Here is a 14,970-nt window from a genome sequence, read left to right as displayed (position 1 = left end):
TGTGGCTTCTGAGGCTGAGTTATTGAAAGGGTAACACTTCTCTCTCCTCTCACTGTGCTTGGGGACACACGAGGGAGTCCGGGCTGTACCCGATGGCACAGACAGACCATCTTCGCTCCCTTCGTTGCACCTTACCCCACAGTAATGCAAGAGCCTTGTGAGCACTGCTATTTTAAGCCGTGGCATTTAAAAGCAATTTGTCACTCAGCAAGGGACAGAAACACTTCTCTGGGATCCCTTGCCTCTTGCTCAGAGCATTTTTCCCACAGTGGCTGACAAAACGTCTCTCCTGCTGCATTTCGATCACTCGGAGACTGAGGTCATCACGCCACCTGCCTTCCCTGGCCAGACACATTCCACGAACGTTTACCCAGTGAGCCCCAGGAAGGAAGCGAGAATCCGGCATGTCAAAGGTGAGCTCCCGTGGTGACGGAGCTGTGAGCCACATGTCTGGCCACACAAGATGGACGCTTCAAAGCAAATGCAGCATTGATGGGATGTTCCTCTAAACTGTACAGGTTTTGCACATGACGGCTGTGTCCTGCTGTGGCATGAAGAGGTTTGTTTGTCCTCCACGGAAGCCATCGGTCCCATCGGTCCAAGTACCAGGCCTACACTGTATCTCAAGGACCTCCTAAGCAGGGATTTACGACCACAGCAACCTCCCAGGAGCACTTGTGGTTTGCAGCTCTTCTGTTTTGTGTCATTTGGTTGGCAGCCTTGTCATTGATGAGATGGGAACAAAGACCCTGCTATCTATCGGTAAGGGAAGTGGCCACCGGGGTCCCTTGCCTGGACCTCTGACTCCGAATCCCAGCCCTCATACACTCCAAACGCAGTCAGTACAGTTGCTACTAGGCGTGGGTCCTGCTAGAATATGCTTGGGGTTGATTGACCATGTAGGGATTCTCTCTCAGCCCAGTGTTAAGCAAGCACAGAAAATCTACATGCAGCCATATTGCACTGGATTCAACTAGTACATCTGCTGCCTGAAGAAACAACATACATATACACATATACTTTCTCACATGTGTACACATATATACACAAAACACTCATATACACGCATGCACACAAACATATACATATATGCATACAACACATGTATACACATATATTCATGAATGCATATACATACAAATACACATAAACTCACAGACACACAAACACACATACATTCTCTTACATATATGCATAGACATTCACACATTCTTACCCACATGGATACATACATACTGTGAAAGTTTGAATATGCTTGGCCCAGAGAGTGGCACTACTAGGAGGTGTGGCATCGTTGGAGTAGGTGTGCCACTGTGGGTGTGGGCTTTAAGACCCTCTTTCTAGCTGCCTGGAATCCAGTCTTCTTCTGTTTGCCTTCAGAACAAGATGTAGAACTCTCAGCTCCTCCACGCCTGTCTGGATGCTGCCATGTGCCTACCTTGATGATAAAGGACTGAACCTCTGAACCTGTGAGCCAGCCCCAATTAAATGTTGTCCTTATAAAAGTCGCTTTGGTCATGGTGTCTGTTCACAGCAGTAAAACCTTAAGACACATGCATACTCTCATTCTCTCACTCTCTCTCTCTCTCTCTCTCTCTCTCTCTCTCTCTCTCTCTCCCCCTCCCCTTCCCCCCCCTCTCTCACACACACAGAGATGGAGAGAGAGAGAGAGCCAACTAACCAAGATGGCAAAGATGCTCTCTTCCCAAACTAACTAAATAACTAAGAATCAAATTATCTGTGCTACATCTGTCTCACAAGTGTTGACTATTACATCTAGGTGTACAAGCATGTGTGCCTACACCCTGTTTCTCATGAGCTCATGTGGATTAGGATGCTCTGTGACCCCCTTCTGCATGCCTCCAAGTCTTGGTGGTATCTCTAAGGCTGGCATCGCTCCAGCTAAGGGCCTGGCAGGAAGGACACAGGCTGTGAAGTCACCAGTCCTCAGTTTACGGCGAGCTGTCAGCAGGTGATGGATGCCCGGGGTGGGCTGTAAATAAGGGTAATGAAACTCTGCAGGCCTCAGCCTCCCGGGACACACGCCCCTCCCATCAATCTCTCACAATGACTGCTTGGCATTCAGGCTTCCGCTTGACCTGGCTCCAGTGGGCCCCAAGCATTCTTCTTCAGCAGACAGCACCCCCTTCCCAGGCCCAGAACAGGTAAACCTGGGAACACCCTGCCTGGTGACATCTGCATGCCTTGCCATCCCGAATGACAGGGACTATTTTTCATCAACCCAAGCACTGTTCCTCGCAAGCCAGTCCCCCCCCCCACAGCAGAGCTGTGTCCCCTCCGCTGGGCTGGGGTGGGGGTGGACGCTAAGTCACGTGGGTCTTACCCGGCAGCTGCTTCTCTGGGCCCCATCCCAGTGAGTTCATCTATGGGAAAGCTGCTCTTTGTGGTCTTTCCAGTGTGGGTGGGCACAAGCCAAAGGAGGCAAACACAACGGTCTACACTCTCGTTCTGAACTCAGATATAGCAGTTATTCTTTCAAAAATATTAAAAACTATTTTTAATTGTGTCCGCATATCTGCATATTTGCACCTAATAGCATGTCCTCACCGAGACCAGAGGTGCTGGCTCCCCCTGGAGCTGGCCTTATAGGTGCTTTTGAGGCACCTAACAGGGACTCTCAAAGTGTTCTTACCACCAAGACTGCTCCAGCCCTGACAGTTACATTTTATTACCATTTTTGTCCTTCAACCATCCTGAAAATATCCACCTCCAGTGTCCACCTATGCATGCCCTCCCTCAGGCACAGAATGTCTCTGAAGCATAGCTCCCAACACTTGTGTGCTAGTGCTTTGGTCCTCAGCTGGTGGTGCTGTCATCGATAGGTTCTGGCATTCAGTGGGTTAACCCACCAACGGATTCCCCTGTCATGGCGGTATTGGGAAAGCGTAGCATCAGGACTTAGAGTCTAGCTGGAAGAAGTGGATGACACGGCTTTAGAAGCTCCGGCTTATGCTAAGCTTTACCTGATTTTTGCTCTGTTTCCTCGAAGGCCAAGGCATGAACAGCTTCCCTTCAGCCATGCCTTCTGTAGGGATGCTTCCCTTGCCTTGGGCGCAGAAACATGGGGTCAAGTGATGATGAAAGGAAATCTCAGAGACGCTGAGAACCAGAACTTAGCTTCCTTTTACATCTGTTGGCCACAGGGATGAAGAGCCGTCTAACATCTAACACATCCCTCAACAGACAGCCTTGGGTAAAGTTCCAATCGCATGTTTCCACATCAAGAGTGAGGGATGCCTAGATGGCAGGTGCCCCCTCAGTACCTGCATCCAGATCATGTTGACCAGAGTCACGAGGTGTCTTAGTTAGGGTTTCCATTTCGGTGAAGAGACACCATGACCAAGACAACTCTTATGAAGGAAAACATTTAGTCGGGGCTGGCTTACAGTTTTGGAGGTTTAGTCCATTGCTGTCATGGTGGAAAGGGTAGCAGCATCCAGGCAGGCATGGTGCTGAAGGAGCTGAGAGTTCTACATCTTGATCAGAGGGAGACTGGCTCAACACTGGGCAGAACTTGAGCATATGTTTAAAACGTCAAAGCCCATCCCCATAGTGACACACTTCCTCCAACAAGGCCTCACCTACTTCAACAAGACCACGCCTCCTAAAAGTGCCGCTCCCTATGGCAAACATTCAAACACATGAATCTATGGGGCCATACCTGCTTGAACCCCCCAGGGAAGAGGAAAGTGGGGTCCCACAGAGCCAAGTGCTCTTAGTTACAAGGGGCACACAGAGGTCCAAGAGACAATGACTTCCTTAAAACCAAGGGACAAATGGAAGACCCAGGTTGCCAAAACCAGAGCTACAGGTTGCCCAGTATCTAAAACCAGTTCTCCAAGCAGGTAGAGGTCACACACAGTGGGGTCATGTCCTAAGCCCAGGGCCCTCCATGTCACAGTGTCCTGTGCTGGGACCCTTCCTGCTTCCCTCCCGTTCTCCATGATCACTGGCCTGCTGCAGCCTGTAGGAGCATTTCTCTTGCCTGAGTTGAGGCAAACTTTAATGTATTTCCTGCACCCAGATCGGCCCTTCAAAGGTTATCTCTACAGAGTCTGACCTAAGACACCTTAGGACTGGTGAGTGGGTCTCTGCACCCCAAGATAGCCAAAAGAGGAAAATAAAAATCTTTCAGATGAACAGCCTCAGACCAAGCAGGACTGGGGTGGGAGTGGGGCACGCAGGCTGTACTTCAGCTCCAAGAAGCCAAGCAGCAACTCCACAGAATGCCTTTGTTTCTTCTCTGTCAGGGATCACCAATGAAGAGCAAACCCTTTGTAACTCCAGGCCCTGCCTGAGGCAACACAAAACCTAGCCCTTCTTTGTTTAGCGTGGGTACTGTTTGCAAATTGTTTACTCTCCCCTTCCCAACAGCCACTGGGGTGGCCGGTCCTGCACCTTCTGTCTGACTCCTCTGTGGTTGGTACTGGTGGGCAGATTCTCACCTCTTCCCCATGAGAAGTCTGCTCTGGGCTTGTCCTCAACGCTTGGATGCATGGCAGCTTTTCCGATACATCTTCTGCTGGACTTCCTCCTTTCTTCCCACGGTCCCCCTTCATCCCCGGATCAGACGGCATTTAAATAATTATCAGAAACTCTGCCTCGGGGCAGTGCCAACCTGGGCAGCATCCTAGAAGATGCGGAGTTTCCCAGGGAGCTCAGCGTCACTGGCACGCTGTACTCACGGTGAGAACTCAGTCCCCGTGACACTACGGTGATTTTCCCTCTTTGTGGCTGATTTTTGTCATTTCCCCCGTCCCCTTCTATGTCATCAGCAAACCTTCCTCAGCAAGACTCCCTAGGCCCTCCTGATCGTTATTTTCACCTTTTACAGTCTGGAAAACTTGTGGGCAAACCTACTGGCCTGGCTCTAACAGACTTTACTGGATTCTAGGGAGAGGAAACACCCCTGTGAGCAGCTGCAGAGCCTGTAACTTAGGTGCCTGGAGCATTTTGGCTACCGAGGAGCATTCTTCATTCCCGTTTTAGAAAGCTCCCCTCAGTGACTGGAACAGTGGGGTCCTGGGATTTTCTTTGCTGGAGTTCTTATGTTTCGGGTTGAAAACCAGCCACATCTGTGGGTGAGGTTGGGGTATCTAATGACACGTGTATGCCCTTGAGCCTTTTGTTTGCCGTTTATTAGGACACGCCAGTTTTATAGATCCAATTTTTTAAGATGCCTGGAGACTTCACGAGTTTCCTGGCTTCACAGATGTCAAAGCAATGTCACACACCAGGACACAGTGATTTCAGAGCAGAAAACATTAAATTATTCTAACGTCCAAAACCAATCCTTCCTTTCAGCTTCTGAGTCTAACTCTGGGAAAGATCCCCATTTCCTGTTGTAGGCGGGAGGAGGCATGTGGCGTGCTGGCTTTCGGTGCTTCTGTTTCTCCTCATCATGTGACACTCACGACTAACCAGAACAACTGAGGGAGGACAGAGTAGTCACGGTAAGGCTTTCCAACATTTAGAGTCAAGCCTGTCACGGTGGAGAAGGCAGAGCAGAGGGACTTGATCTGTGGCTGCTGTTTATTCACATGGTGGCAGGCTGGGGGATAGAGAAAACAGACCACACCGGGCCAATACGGGTTCCACGTGGAAGAGGTTTATTGAGGACAGAGACAAAAGGGAGAAAGAGCAAAAGAGGAGGCAGAGGAGGGGGAAAGGAAGGTCTGCCTTTTATTAAAACTGTGATGTAACTGCTCCCAGGTAAAGGTGGGAGCCGAACCAAATGTACGCTGGGAATGTATGGCCATTGCCATGGCAACAGATGTGTGGGTCCCTGTCGCCTATGGGTGACATCACCGCTGGGTTCAGAAGTGAAAGTAGTTCCTGATACCAACACCTGAAGACCTACCAGTCCCCCCTCTTTCTCCTTTTTTCCTCCTCTTCCTCCTCTTTTCTTTTGTTCGTTTGTTGAGTCAGAATTTCCTCTGTGTAGCATTGGCTGCCCTAGAACTTCTCCTGTAGCCCAGGCTGGCCTTGAACTCAGAGATCTGCCTGCTCTGCCTCCTAAGTGCTGGGATTAAAGGTGTGCACCACTGCTTGGCTAAGCCCCACTTTCCCTAAAGGCTCCTCAACGTTCAAGATAGCTCTGCAAGCCGGAGACTAGGCATCAAGATACAGGTGTGTCTGGGACAGATTTAAACTGCAACAAAAAAAGTTGTGGGTTGGAGAGATGGCTCAGTGGTTAAGAGCCCTGACTGCTCTTCCAGGGGTCCTAAGTTCAATTCCCAGCAACCACATGGTGGCTCACAACCATCTGTAATGATATCTGATGCCCTCTTCTGGTGTGTCTGAAGACAGCTACAGTGAACTCACATACATAAAATAAATAAATCTTTTTTTTATTTGTTCTTTGTGTGTGTGTGTGTGTGTGTGTGTGTGTGTGTGTGTGTGTGAGGGGGTGGCTGGAGTCCCTTCTGGGCTTGGTTCCTTCTTCTGCAATCATTTGAATCTCAAAGTGCAGGGAGCAGGCCTCTGCATGCCGTAGCTGATGAACTCACCTGGCAACGACCCAGTGGTGAGGTGTTTCATCTCCGGGTTCAAGAGCACATGACGGCATACAGGTAGCATGTTCATGTCACCTGTATCAGAGTCCTGGGAGCGGGGGAGGGAAGGACGAGCGGCCGGTCAAGCTGTCTCCTGACGGTTCATTGTGCAGTACAATATGGGAGATCTATTGTGGGAAGTTTTACACAGGGGAGAGGGAGAGGCTGCTGCAAAGACGTCCCAAGGACAGAGTGTAAATGGGGAGTCCCTGATGCATGATTGGAACTGTATGGGGTCCCATTATACATAGCTGTGCGATCCTGCTGGAGAGAGACCACATGCCACCATAGCTCTGGGCTCCATGCCAATGTCATGGTCGTGAAGGTGCCAAGGTCTTTGGGCAACATGATAAGAGAGCTGGGGTTTGATGTCATGGTTGCAGAGCAGAGCCTGGTCACTGGTGCGTGGTTGGAAGGCTGCAGCAAGCCAAGTGGACGGTGACTGGGGGGTGGTTGCCTGGAGAGAGGCTGGAGGTTGGGTAGTTGTTAGCATGACCTGGAGGCTGAGTGCATCTGGTGACCCTTTTGGTGCTCTTGAGGATGACAGTTCAGGATAGCTGGGCTGGGGACAAAACCACTGTGAGTTGGGGCACAAAGGGTGCTAGTGGGATGCTGACATCTGCATCTACGCAGAAGCCCTTGGAGGCCCCCAGACAGCAAAGCAGGAGACTGGATGGATGTCTCGGTCCATGAGACCACTTAGTCCCTTAGTGAGACCCAGGGGGGATTCTCAGGTTCGGCAGGAGCAGGAAGTACTCCACCCTGCAAGCAGAGGCTTTAACTGGCCTCTAGGCAGGAATCCAGGAGTATCCAAAACCCTCTGAGAGTCAAGATTCTCTAAGGCAGAGCTGATCTCTGGTTATGAGAATAAATCAGCTGCACGATGGAGGGGAAGCTGGCAGGGCAGAGCTGTTCCCACTGGATGCCTGCTCTCAGAGAGCGTCCGGCAGGACTGGCCCGGAAGTGTCTCCACAGTGTGCTTGATGGTTCCAAAGAAGGCGTGGAATGGAGAGTACCAGAGACACTGCTTCTGCTGGGGAGGGGAGGGGAAGGGAGCGGACAGTGGTCCTGTTGCCTTATATGCTCAATTCAACCAGGTACAGGGGCTTGCTTAGAATCCTAGGGAGCTGTAGCTTGCTGAACTCTTCTGATAGAGGTGTTAAGCTTTGAAAGGCTTTCCTTCCTTCCTTCCTTCCTTCCTTCCTTCCTTCCTTCCTTCCTTCCTTCCTCCCTCCCTCCCTCCCTTCCTGTCTGTCTGTCTGTCTGTCTGTCTGTCTTCTACTGGTATTTTAAGTGTTCTTTTGTGTGCAGACATGCGCATGACGCGGCCTGAGTGTAGAGGTCATTCACCACAGCTCTTGTCTCTGCCACTGACTGGATTCTGACTGGATCTCTCTCTGCCTCGCACGTAGGAGTCCTGGGATCACCTGTGCTTGTCGCCATCTGGCTTCTTACACGGGATCAAACTTAAATGCTTCTTCCCGCACTCTCAGCCAAGTGCGCATGCCACGTACAACACTGGTCCCTTGGGCGGGACAGAAACATCTGTGCTTGTCAAATTCTCTTAACCTGCAGAGTCGTTGAGCAGAAGCCCCTGGCTCTTTCTGTCACTCTGAAGCCTGGTAAAGCAAACACTCTAAAGAGCTCCGCAGCCTGCAGGTGAGCGGTGCTCCTGTTTCAAAGCAGATGTTGTACCCGCTTTCTGCTTCCTGTAGCTCTGAAGGAGCGACTCCCTGCAGGGATGCCCCGCCCAGGCAGTGCCTGTCGTCCAGGCTGACCCTACAATGGCTCTGTCCTCTCCTGACATTGCAGGGCTGAGGACTAAGTCTCTAGTACACTGTTTCTCAAGCTGCAGTGGGGACCCCTTTGGGGGTGGGGGTTGTCAAATGATGCCTTCACAAGGATCTCCTAAGACCATCCTGCAAATCAGATGTTTACATTATGGTTCATAACTGTAGGAAAATTAGAATCATGACGTAGCAATGAAATAATTTTATGGTTGGGGTCACCGCAACATGAGGGGACTGCATTAAAGGGTCACAGCATTAGGAAGGGCCGCTGCTGTATTATATGGGCTTGAAAGGGACTGAAGACAGGTGTGCCTGCTTATAATACGTAAAGAGAAATGTAAAAGAGACAGCTTTCTGTTTATACTCAAGTTAAGATTCCAAAATACAGGCTGTATAGTGCCAAGAGGAAATTATTTTTACAGAATGACGAACGACCGATACAGTTCTAAAGAGACAAAGCTTGCGTCTTCCAACATGCTCTGGCGGTCCTGGAACCCTGAAACCGACTTCATGCACACAGACTCCAGGAGACGTAGGCAGTAATGACTGTTTGCCGAATTGACACCATAGCGGCGTCTTTGGGCATCGTGGGAGGAGAGCAACAAGTCAGCTTTGTGACAGATGGACTCACTGACACCAGGCGGACTATCCAATCACCAACTCCGTCCGTTTGTGGGCGCCTGGGCGCGGATAGAACCTGCTGACATCGCGGCTGTGCCACCAGCAGGAGGCGTCCCGGCCACCGCAGAAAGCCGTTCTACCAATCGGCCACAAGGGGGCGTGCCGAGACCAGGATCCTAACATCTGCAGGGTCACTGCCAGATGTGTCCTCAGAAGCAAGCTGAAACTCAGGAAGTAATTCACAATGGTACTTATACAGTGCTAGGCTGTCTACTCATTCAGAGCACCGTCCAACTCTCCAACATCTGCACGGAAGATTTAGCAAAGTACATTTCCCTTATGCCCAAGAATGCAACCTCGAAAAAGAAACAGTGGTTTCCACGCTGTCAGGAGACAGGCCATCCAGAGCAGTTAAAGCACAGCAATGGCCAAGCCGGTGGCCAGCATTTGCCCAACCCTAGCCCTACCCACACCCAATTCCTTAGAAGTACAGCCATGTCATATCACACGGGGGACACATTCTTATAATGCTAGGCGGTTGCACTGACGCCAGCTCAGGTATACGGGTCAGCCACTCTAAGTGGATGCCAAAGCCTAAAGCAAGGGGCCATACAGTAAACATTTTGTTTTGCCCTTTTTTAGGGTCTCAGGGACACCATCCAAGGTCTCTCTAGATAGGCAGTCTACAGCTCTGTGAACGTTTCTCATACATGAAGGAATCCACAATGAATTAATAATAAGCAAGCATGTGAGTGTATTAGTCATTTATCGAAGGTATAGCAGGCTGTCTATAATTGCATATGTTATGCTGTTTACTGTGTATCCCCAGAAAACGGTGAGTAGGGTCCCTGACGTTACCATGTTGCTAGAAGGTAAGAATTCCTCAGACCTATTACTATCTTATGAGAGAGTCTAGGGAAGTGGCCCATCACTGACCAAAACATCATTCTAAAGGGTTGGATAATATCAATTATAATAACACCTATCTTACACCACTGTCCTGTGTGCCGTGAAGGAGGCACAGAGCTCAGCGTCTGCCCAGAGTTCTGCGGCTAGCAGGTGACAGGAAGTGTCAACAGGCTGCTGCAAAAGACTCCTGTGTGCCAGCAGGAGGCGCTCTACAAGGACAAGGGGGGAAAAGACTACGAGACATGGTTTTCTATGTTGCTTGTGGCTTGATTCAATCAAAGATCCATGTGTCGTGTTGTACCGGGTTGGTCCCATGAAGCCAGCATTCACAACACAGCCCGGCTTAGGATGCAAATATCACTATTGGGCACAAATCTGGGGGGGGGTACCCACAAGCCAAGCCTTGTTCTCAACCCCGGCTGGGGGTTAGAACCATGAGGGGTGAATACTTTGATGTTTATCTTTAAGGGTAACATCCTTGTCACCTTCCAACGCAAATTTTAGTCAGAATCTCAGAAGATGAATCCCAGACACCTCAGCTTGGCTGTTATTGGACTTTATTTTATTTTATTTTGCAATGGGCTCTCCCTATTTTGCCCAAGTGAGACTTCAATTCCCGGGCCAAGTGATCCTCCTGCCTCAGCTCCCTGAGTAGTCAGGACTAGTCTTATATATCACTACGCTCAGCTAATGTTTGGGGCTTGTTTATATTTTAGTACTGGGAACTTAATCGTGCTAGGCAAGCAAAATACCCCCACCCCCACCCACCCCACTCCCACCCATCCCACCCCTGAGCCACAGTACCAGACTCTGATATTTGCTTTGATTGCTTTTAAAGTCTAGATGATCATGGGGTTCCTCCAACCTCTGTGCTGAATAGATGAGGAAACAGGCCCAGCAAGGGGGTAAAAATTAATAAATGTCAGAGGTTCTGAAAGCAGGGGGCATGGCAGATGCTCTGATTTCTAGTACAGAATCATAAAACCAAACCTTAAACCCAAAACCCCAAACCACTCAGTTCTTGGTGGCTGTCAACATGGCTCAGTGGTTAAGAGCAAGTGCTACTTTTCCAGGAGACCTAGGTTCTGTTCCTCGGGCTCATTTCAGGTGACTTACAGTGGTCTGTAGCTCCAGTTCCAGGAGGCCTGACTCTCTTTTTCTGTCCTCCAGGGACGCCTGGACACATGTGGGAATACTCCTCCATAGATATACATATGCATAATTCAAACTAACATAAATTTTAAAAATACCTCAGCTGTTGGATCAGGCTGGGCCATCTCACAAAGAGACATAATATGAAGACCCCTGGGTATCAGGCCACATACTGAGAGTCACCTGCTCTTGTAAGCTGGCTGTTAACCAGTGCTCTCTCCCCAGAGTCATTTGGCTCAACACCGTATCATGCTCTAATGTAATCTAGAATTCTGATTTTAAGCTTTAAAAAAAATATGGGCTGGAGAGATGGCTCAGTGGTTAAGAGCACTGACTGCTCTTCCAGAGGTCCTGAGTTCAATTCCCAGCAACTACATGGTGGCTCACAGCCATATGTAATGGGATTTGATGTCCTTTTCTGGTGTGTCTGAAGATAGTGACAGTGTACTCATACATAAAATATGTGCATGTGTGTGAGTGTGTGTGTGTTTGTGTGCCTGCGCTCAAATATGCACATATGTGAGTACAGATGTGTGCATGCACACACATGCTACTGTATGTTTGCAAAGGTCAGTGGACAACTTTTGGGAACAGCTCTCTCCGTCTACTATGAGATCTGGGGATCAAATCAGGCATGAGTTATACAGAGAAAACACTTTTATGTGCTGAGCTAGCTATGCTTTTGAGAAGCTGTAATTGGAAGAGCCATTAGCTGCCTCCCTCCTTTCTTTCTGTGGTGAGCAAGTGACCTCTTGTGCCACGCCTGGAACTCAGGCAGGAGCTCCTTGAATGGGCAGTCCTAAAGATGCTCTAATGTGCTCCGTGCTGTTATATCCCCACCTGGCGTGAGTCAGTAGTCCAACATAGCACAGCCTCCTCAGCCTTCCCAGACCAAGCTGCCCACTCTTAGAAATGTGGCCCAAATTTCTCTTAAACCAAATGAGTTTTAGAATGGAGCGGAGTGGATCTGGGAATCGGCTTCTGGGTGAATCTGCTTCTCAGTGAATCTGCTGGCTGCTTCCTGTTTCTTTCGAATTAATCCAAGTGAGCACCAGAGAGATGGAGGAGAAGTTTTGCTTTTGCATAATGGAGGCATTTGCCTAACCAGGCCCTGCCCTGTTCACCACCTCCGTGTCTTCAGTCGTGCAGAAGGGAAGCCCCTGAGTCCAGCCTCTTCCTCTGAGTCTCTCGACACATCTACCCACTTGGCCCCTCACCACACTCTTCTTTTACTGGAACTGGTTGGTAGCTTTTGAAGGCTAAGTTCACCAGCAGCACCACACTGCATTCCTGTTGTAGGGTAGTCACAGAAAGACTGCTCACACATAGAAAGTCTTTAGGAGCTGGCCGGCTACTACACTGGGTAGTCAGGATGCAGGATAGCCCTAAGCTCTCTCATGGTGAGCTTTTAAGCACATAAACTGTGTTCTGGGTTGACGTACTTTAGTTAAGAACAGTTAGCCAGATGCAGAACTACAGAAGCCTAAGAGCAAAGTCAGTACATTTAGCGTTTTCTGGAGCTATGGATTTTGATGGATTAGGCTTTTGTTTTAGTGTTGGCTGGTGGCGCTGTCTGCGTGCTGGTTTTACAGCCTGAATGGTACTTCCATGATGGAGTCAGTTGGTCTGTGGTCTAGACCCTAGTACACCACCACACAGGAGTTTTCTATAGGCTAGATGTGAGGTAGAAACCATCCTGGTTTCATTTGCATTCCTGTAACTCATCATCGGGGCTTTTCATCCATCTGCGTTGCGTTAGGTGCTGTTAAGCTGCTGAAATCGTCTGGTTCTGTTTCCTTAGCAACCCTTGTCCCGTTGAGTCTCACCTCTAGCCAGGCACTAGCTCATGCTGTTTCCCTAGCTTCCTGTTTTGGGTCATCTGCTCGAAGCATAAACGGAGGCATGACCTGTCTGTGTGTGAACCACCTGCAACATTCTTCACAAGCAGAGGTCCCTCCAAGAAGGCTGGAGAGATGGATCGGGGAAGAGTGCCTTTGCAGAGGCTTCGGTCCCCAGGTTTCTTACCACCACACCCAACCCCAGAGCCCAGGAGGCCTAGAGGCTCCTCGGGGCTCCTAGACTTGATCTTCATCGCCCCCCTCCCCCACCCCGTCCCCGCTCTCCCGATCCAAGTGGCCTTTTCTACAGAGCGTTGCCACGTCCTCCCAACTTGTGTGTCACCAGCATTTAACACCCACTGTGCTCAGCCTGTGGCTTCCACCGGCCTCCTGTGCTCGATAGTTCTGTCAGCTTGGACAAGCAAGGGGCATCTGGGAAGGGAACCTAGACTGAGAAAATGCCACTATCAGGTTGGCCAACAGGAGTTTATTAATTATTTATTTATTGCTACCGGCATTACTAACTCCGAGACAGAGTCTCACCGTGTAGTTCTGGCTAGCCTGGAGCTCCCTATGTAAATCAGGCTGGACTTGAACTCACAGATATCTACCTGCTTCTGCCTCCCAGGTGCTGGGATGAAAGGTGCGTGCCACTACGCCTAGCATCATTTTTCCTCCTCATTTCCACTTCCTGTCCTGCTTTGACTTCCTGCCCTGAGTTCCCACCATGATGAACTGTGATTCATTAGCCAAATAAACACCTTCCTCCCCCAAGATGGCTTAGTTTGTTCAGTGTTTTATCCCAACAGAAACATAACTGGAATTCCCTCTGAATGTCAAGGCCTTGGCATATCCTTTGTGTTTGGAGGAACCTTCCATGTGCTTCTAATTTCTCCCCTGGGCTATGAGCTGTTGGGGGTGGGGATGGGGCACAGTGCATCTTACTTGGCCTTTCTGCTCTGCAGCCCCCAAACTAAGGAGGAGGTTATGCAACTTTGGGAGTGGTGTGAGAAAGAAGAAAGGGAAGATAGAAGAGCCATTCACTGGCCTGAGGTCGGGAATGGGAAAGTCCGAGAACAGAGATTGCAATCACATAAGGTGGGAATCAAGAGTTGGTGGGAACACAGTTTAGATGTGCTGTGGCTAATTGGGTAGAGGAAAATGCTGAACTGAAGATGCCGACTCGAAGCCATCAGGGCTGAGGGGCCATCCTGTGAGTGGCGATTGAGGAAGACCACCAAGTGGGACAAGGGAGACACCTTGGAAACCAGAGAAGAGCTGCTCAGTGACCGAGCAGTGTTGAGTCAGATGCCCTGAAAGCCACGGCACAAAGCAGCTACCCAAGTCCACCAGCTCCCCTCCCCCTCCTCAGGGAACAGCCAAGCCCACACTGCCTTCCTCCCTTTCCAAATCAGCGCCTCTAACACCTCTAACATCTAACACTGAATACCAATTTGGAGCCAAGAAATCACAACAGACTATTGATCTTTTGATCTACCAAAGAGGCGTGGCCTCTTCTTTAACTACAGTAGAGGTGAACTCACCTCAAGGCTAGAACTCAGAACCAAGAGTGGGGTGGGGCTTAATAATAGAAAATCACTGTGACAGGGGTTGGGGTGAGGTGGGGGTGTCTTATAATCTCAGCCAGTGGGTTTCCACCTGTGGGTCGTGACCCCTATCTCCAAAAAAAAAAAAAAAAAAAAAAAAAAAAAAAAGACTCACATTATCATCCATACCAGTAGCAGAATTACCGTTAGAAAAGTCGCAATGAAATAATTGTATGGCTAGGGTCACCGCAGCATGAGAAACTGTATTAAAGGGTCACAGCATTAGGAAAGTTGAGAACCACTGTGCTAACCATGGTGTGGTTCTCAGGGGTACCCTGGAAGATTTGAGGATGGCCTTGTTAGGTCATACGCTCCAAGAGGGCGTGGTAAGGGAAGATGAGATGCTGCTGAGGTGAAGCAGGCCTCTCTCCTCCCCACCTCGGAGAACTGGCCGTGTTCCTTACATTAGCTTCAGACCTTCTGTTCCCTCCGCCCCAAGAGATTGCTGCTCCGGGACTTCTGAATCTGTCTGCTGCAC

At 49.7% G+C, this 14,970-nt stretch overlaps 1 long non-coding RNA gene across 1 annotated transcript; it reads left to right on the top strand.

Moving 5' to 3' along the window:
• The first annotated feature begins 223 nt into the window (after nt 1–223).
• On the top strand, nt 224–1,508 carry LOC308422473. Its single transcript, XR_013975079.1, has 3 exons — nt 224–413; nt 519–762; nt 1,381–1,508. It is a non-coding gene; the product is annotated as an uncharacterized lncRNA (long non-coding RNA).
• The last annotated feature ends 13,462 nt before the right edge of the window (nt 1,509–14,970 follow it).

The sequence above is a fragment of the Micromys minutus genome (assembly GCF_963924665.1).
Source record: "Micromys minutus genome assembly, chromosome: 7".
In the NCBI taxonomy this organism is placed as follows: domain Eukaryota; kingdom Metazoa; phylum Chordata; class Mammalia; order Rodentia; family Muridae; genus Micromys; species Micromys minutus.
Note: the sequence above shows the minus strand (reverse complement) of the source record. Positions and strands in the feature narration are given on the sequence as shown.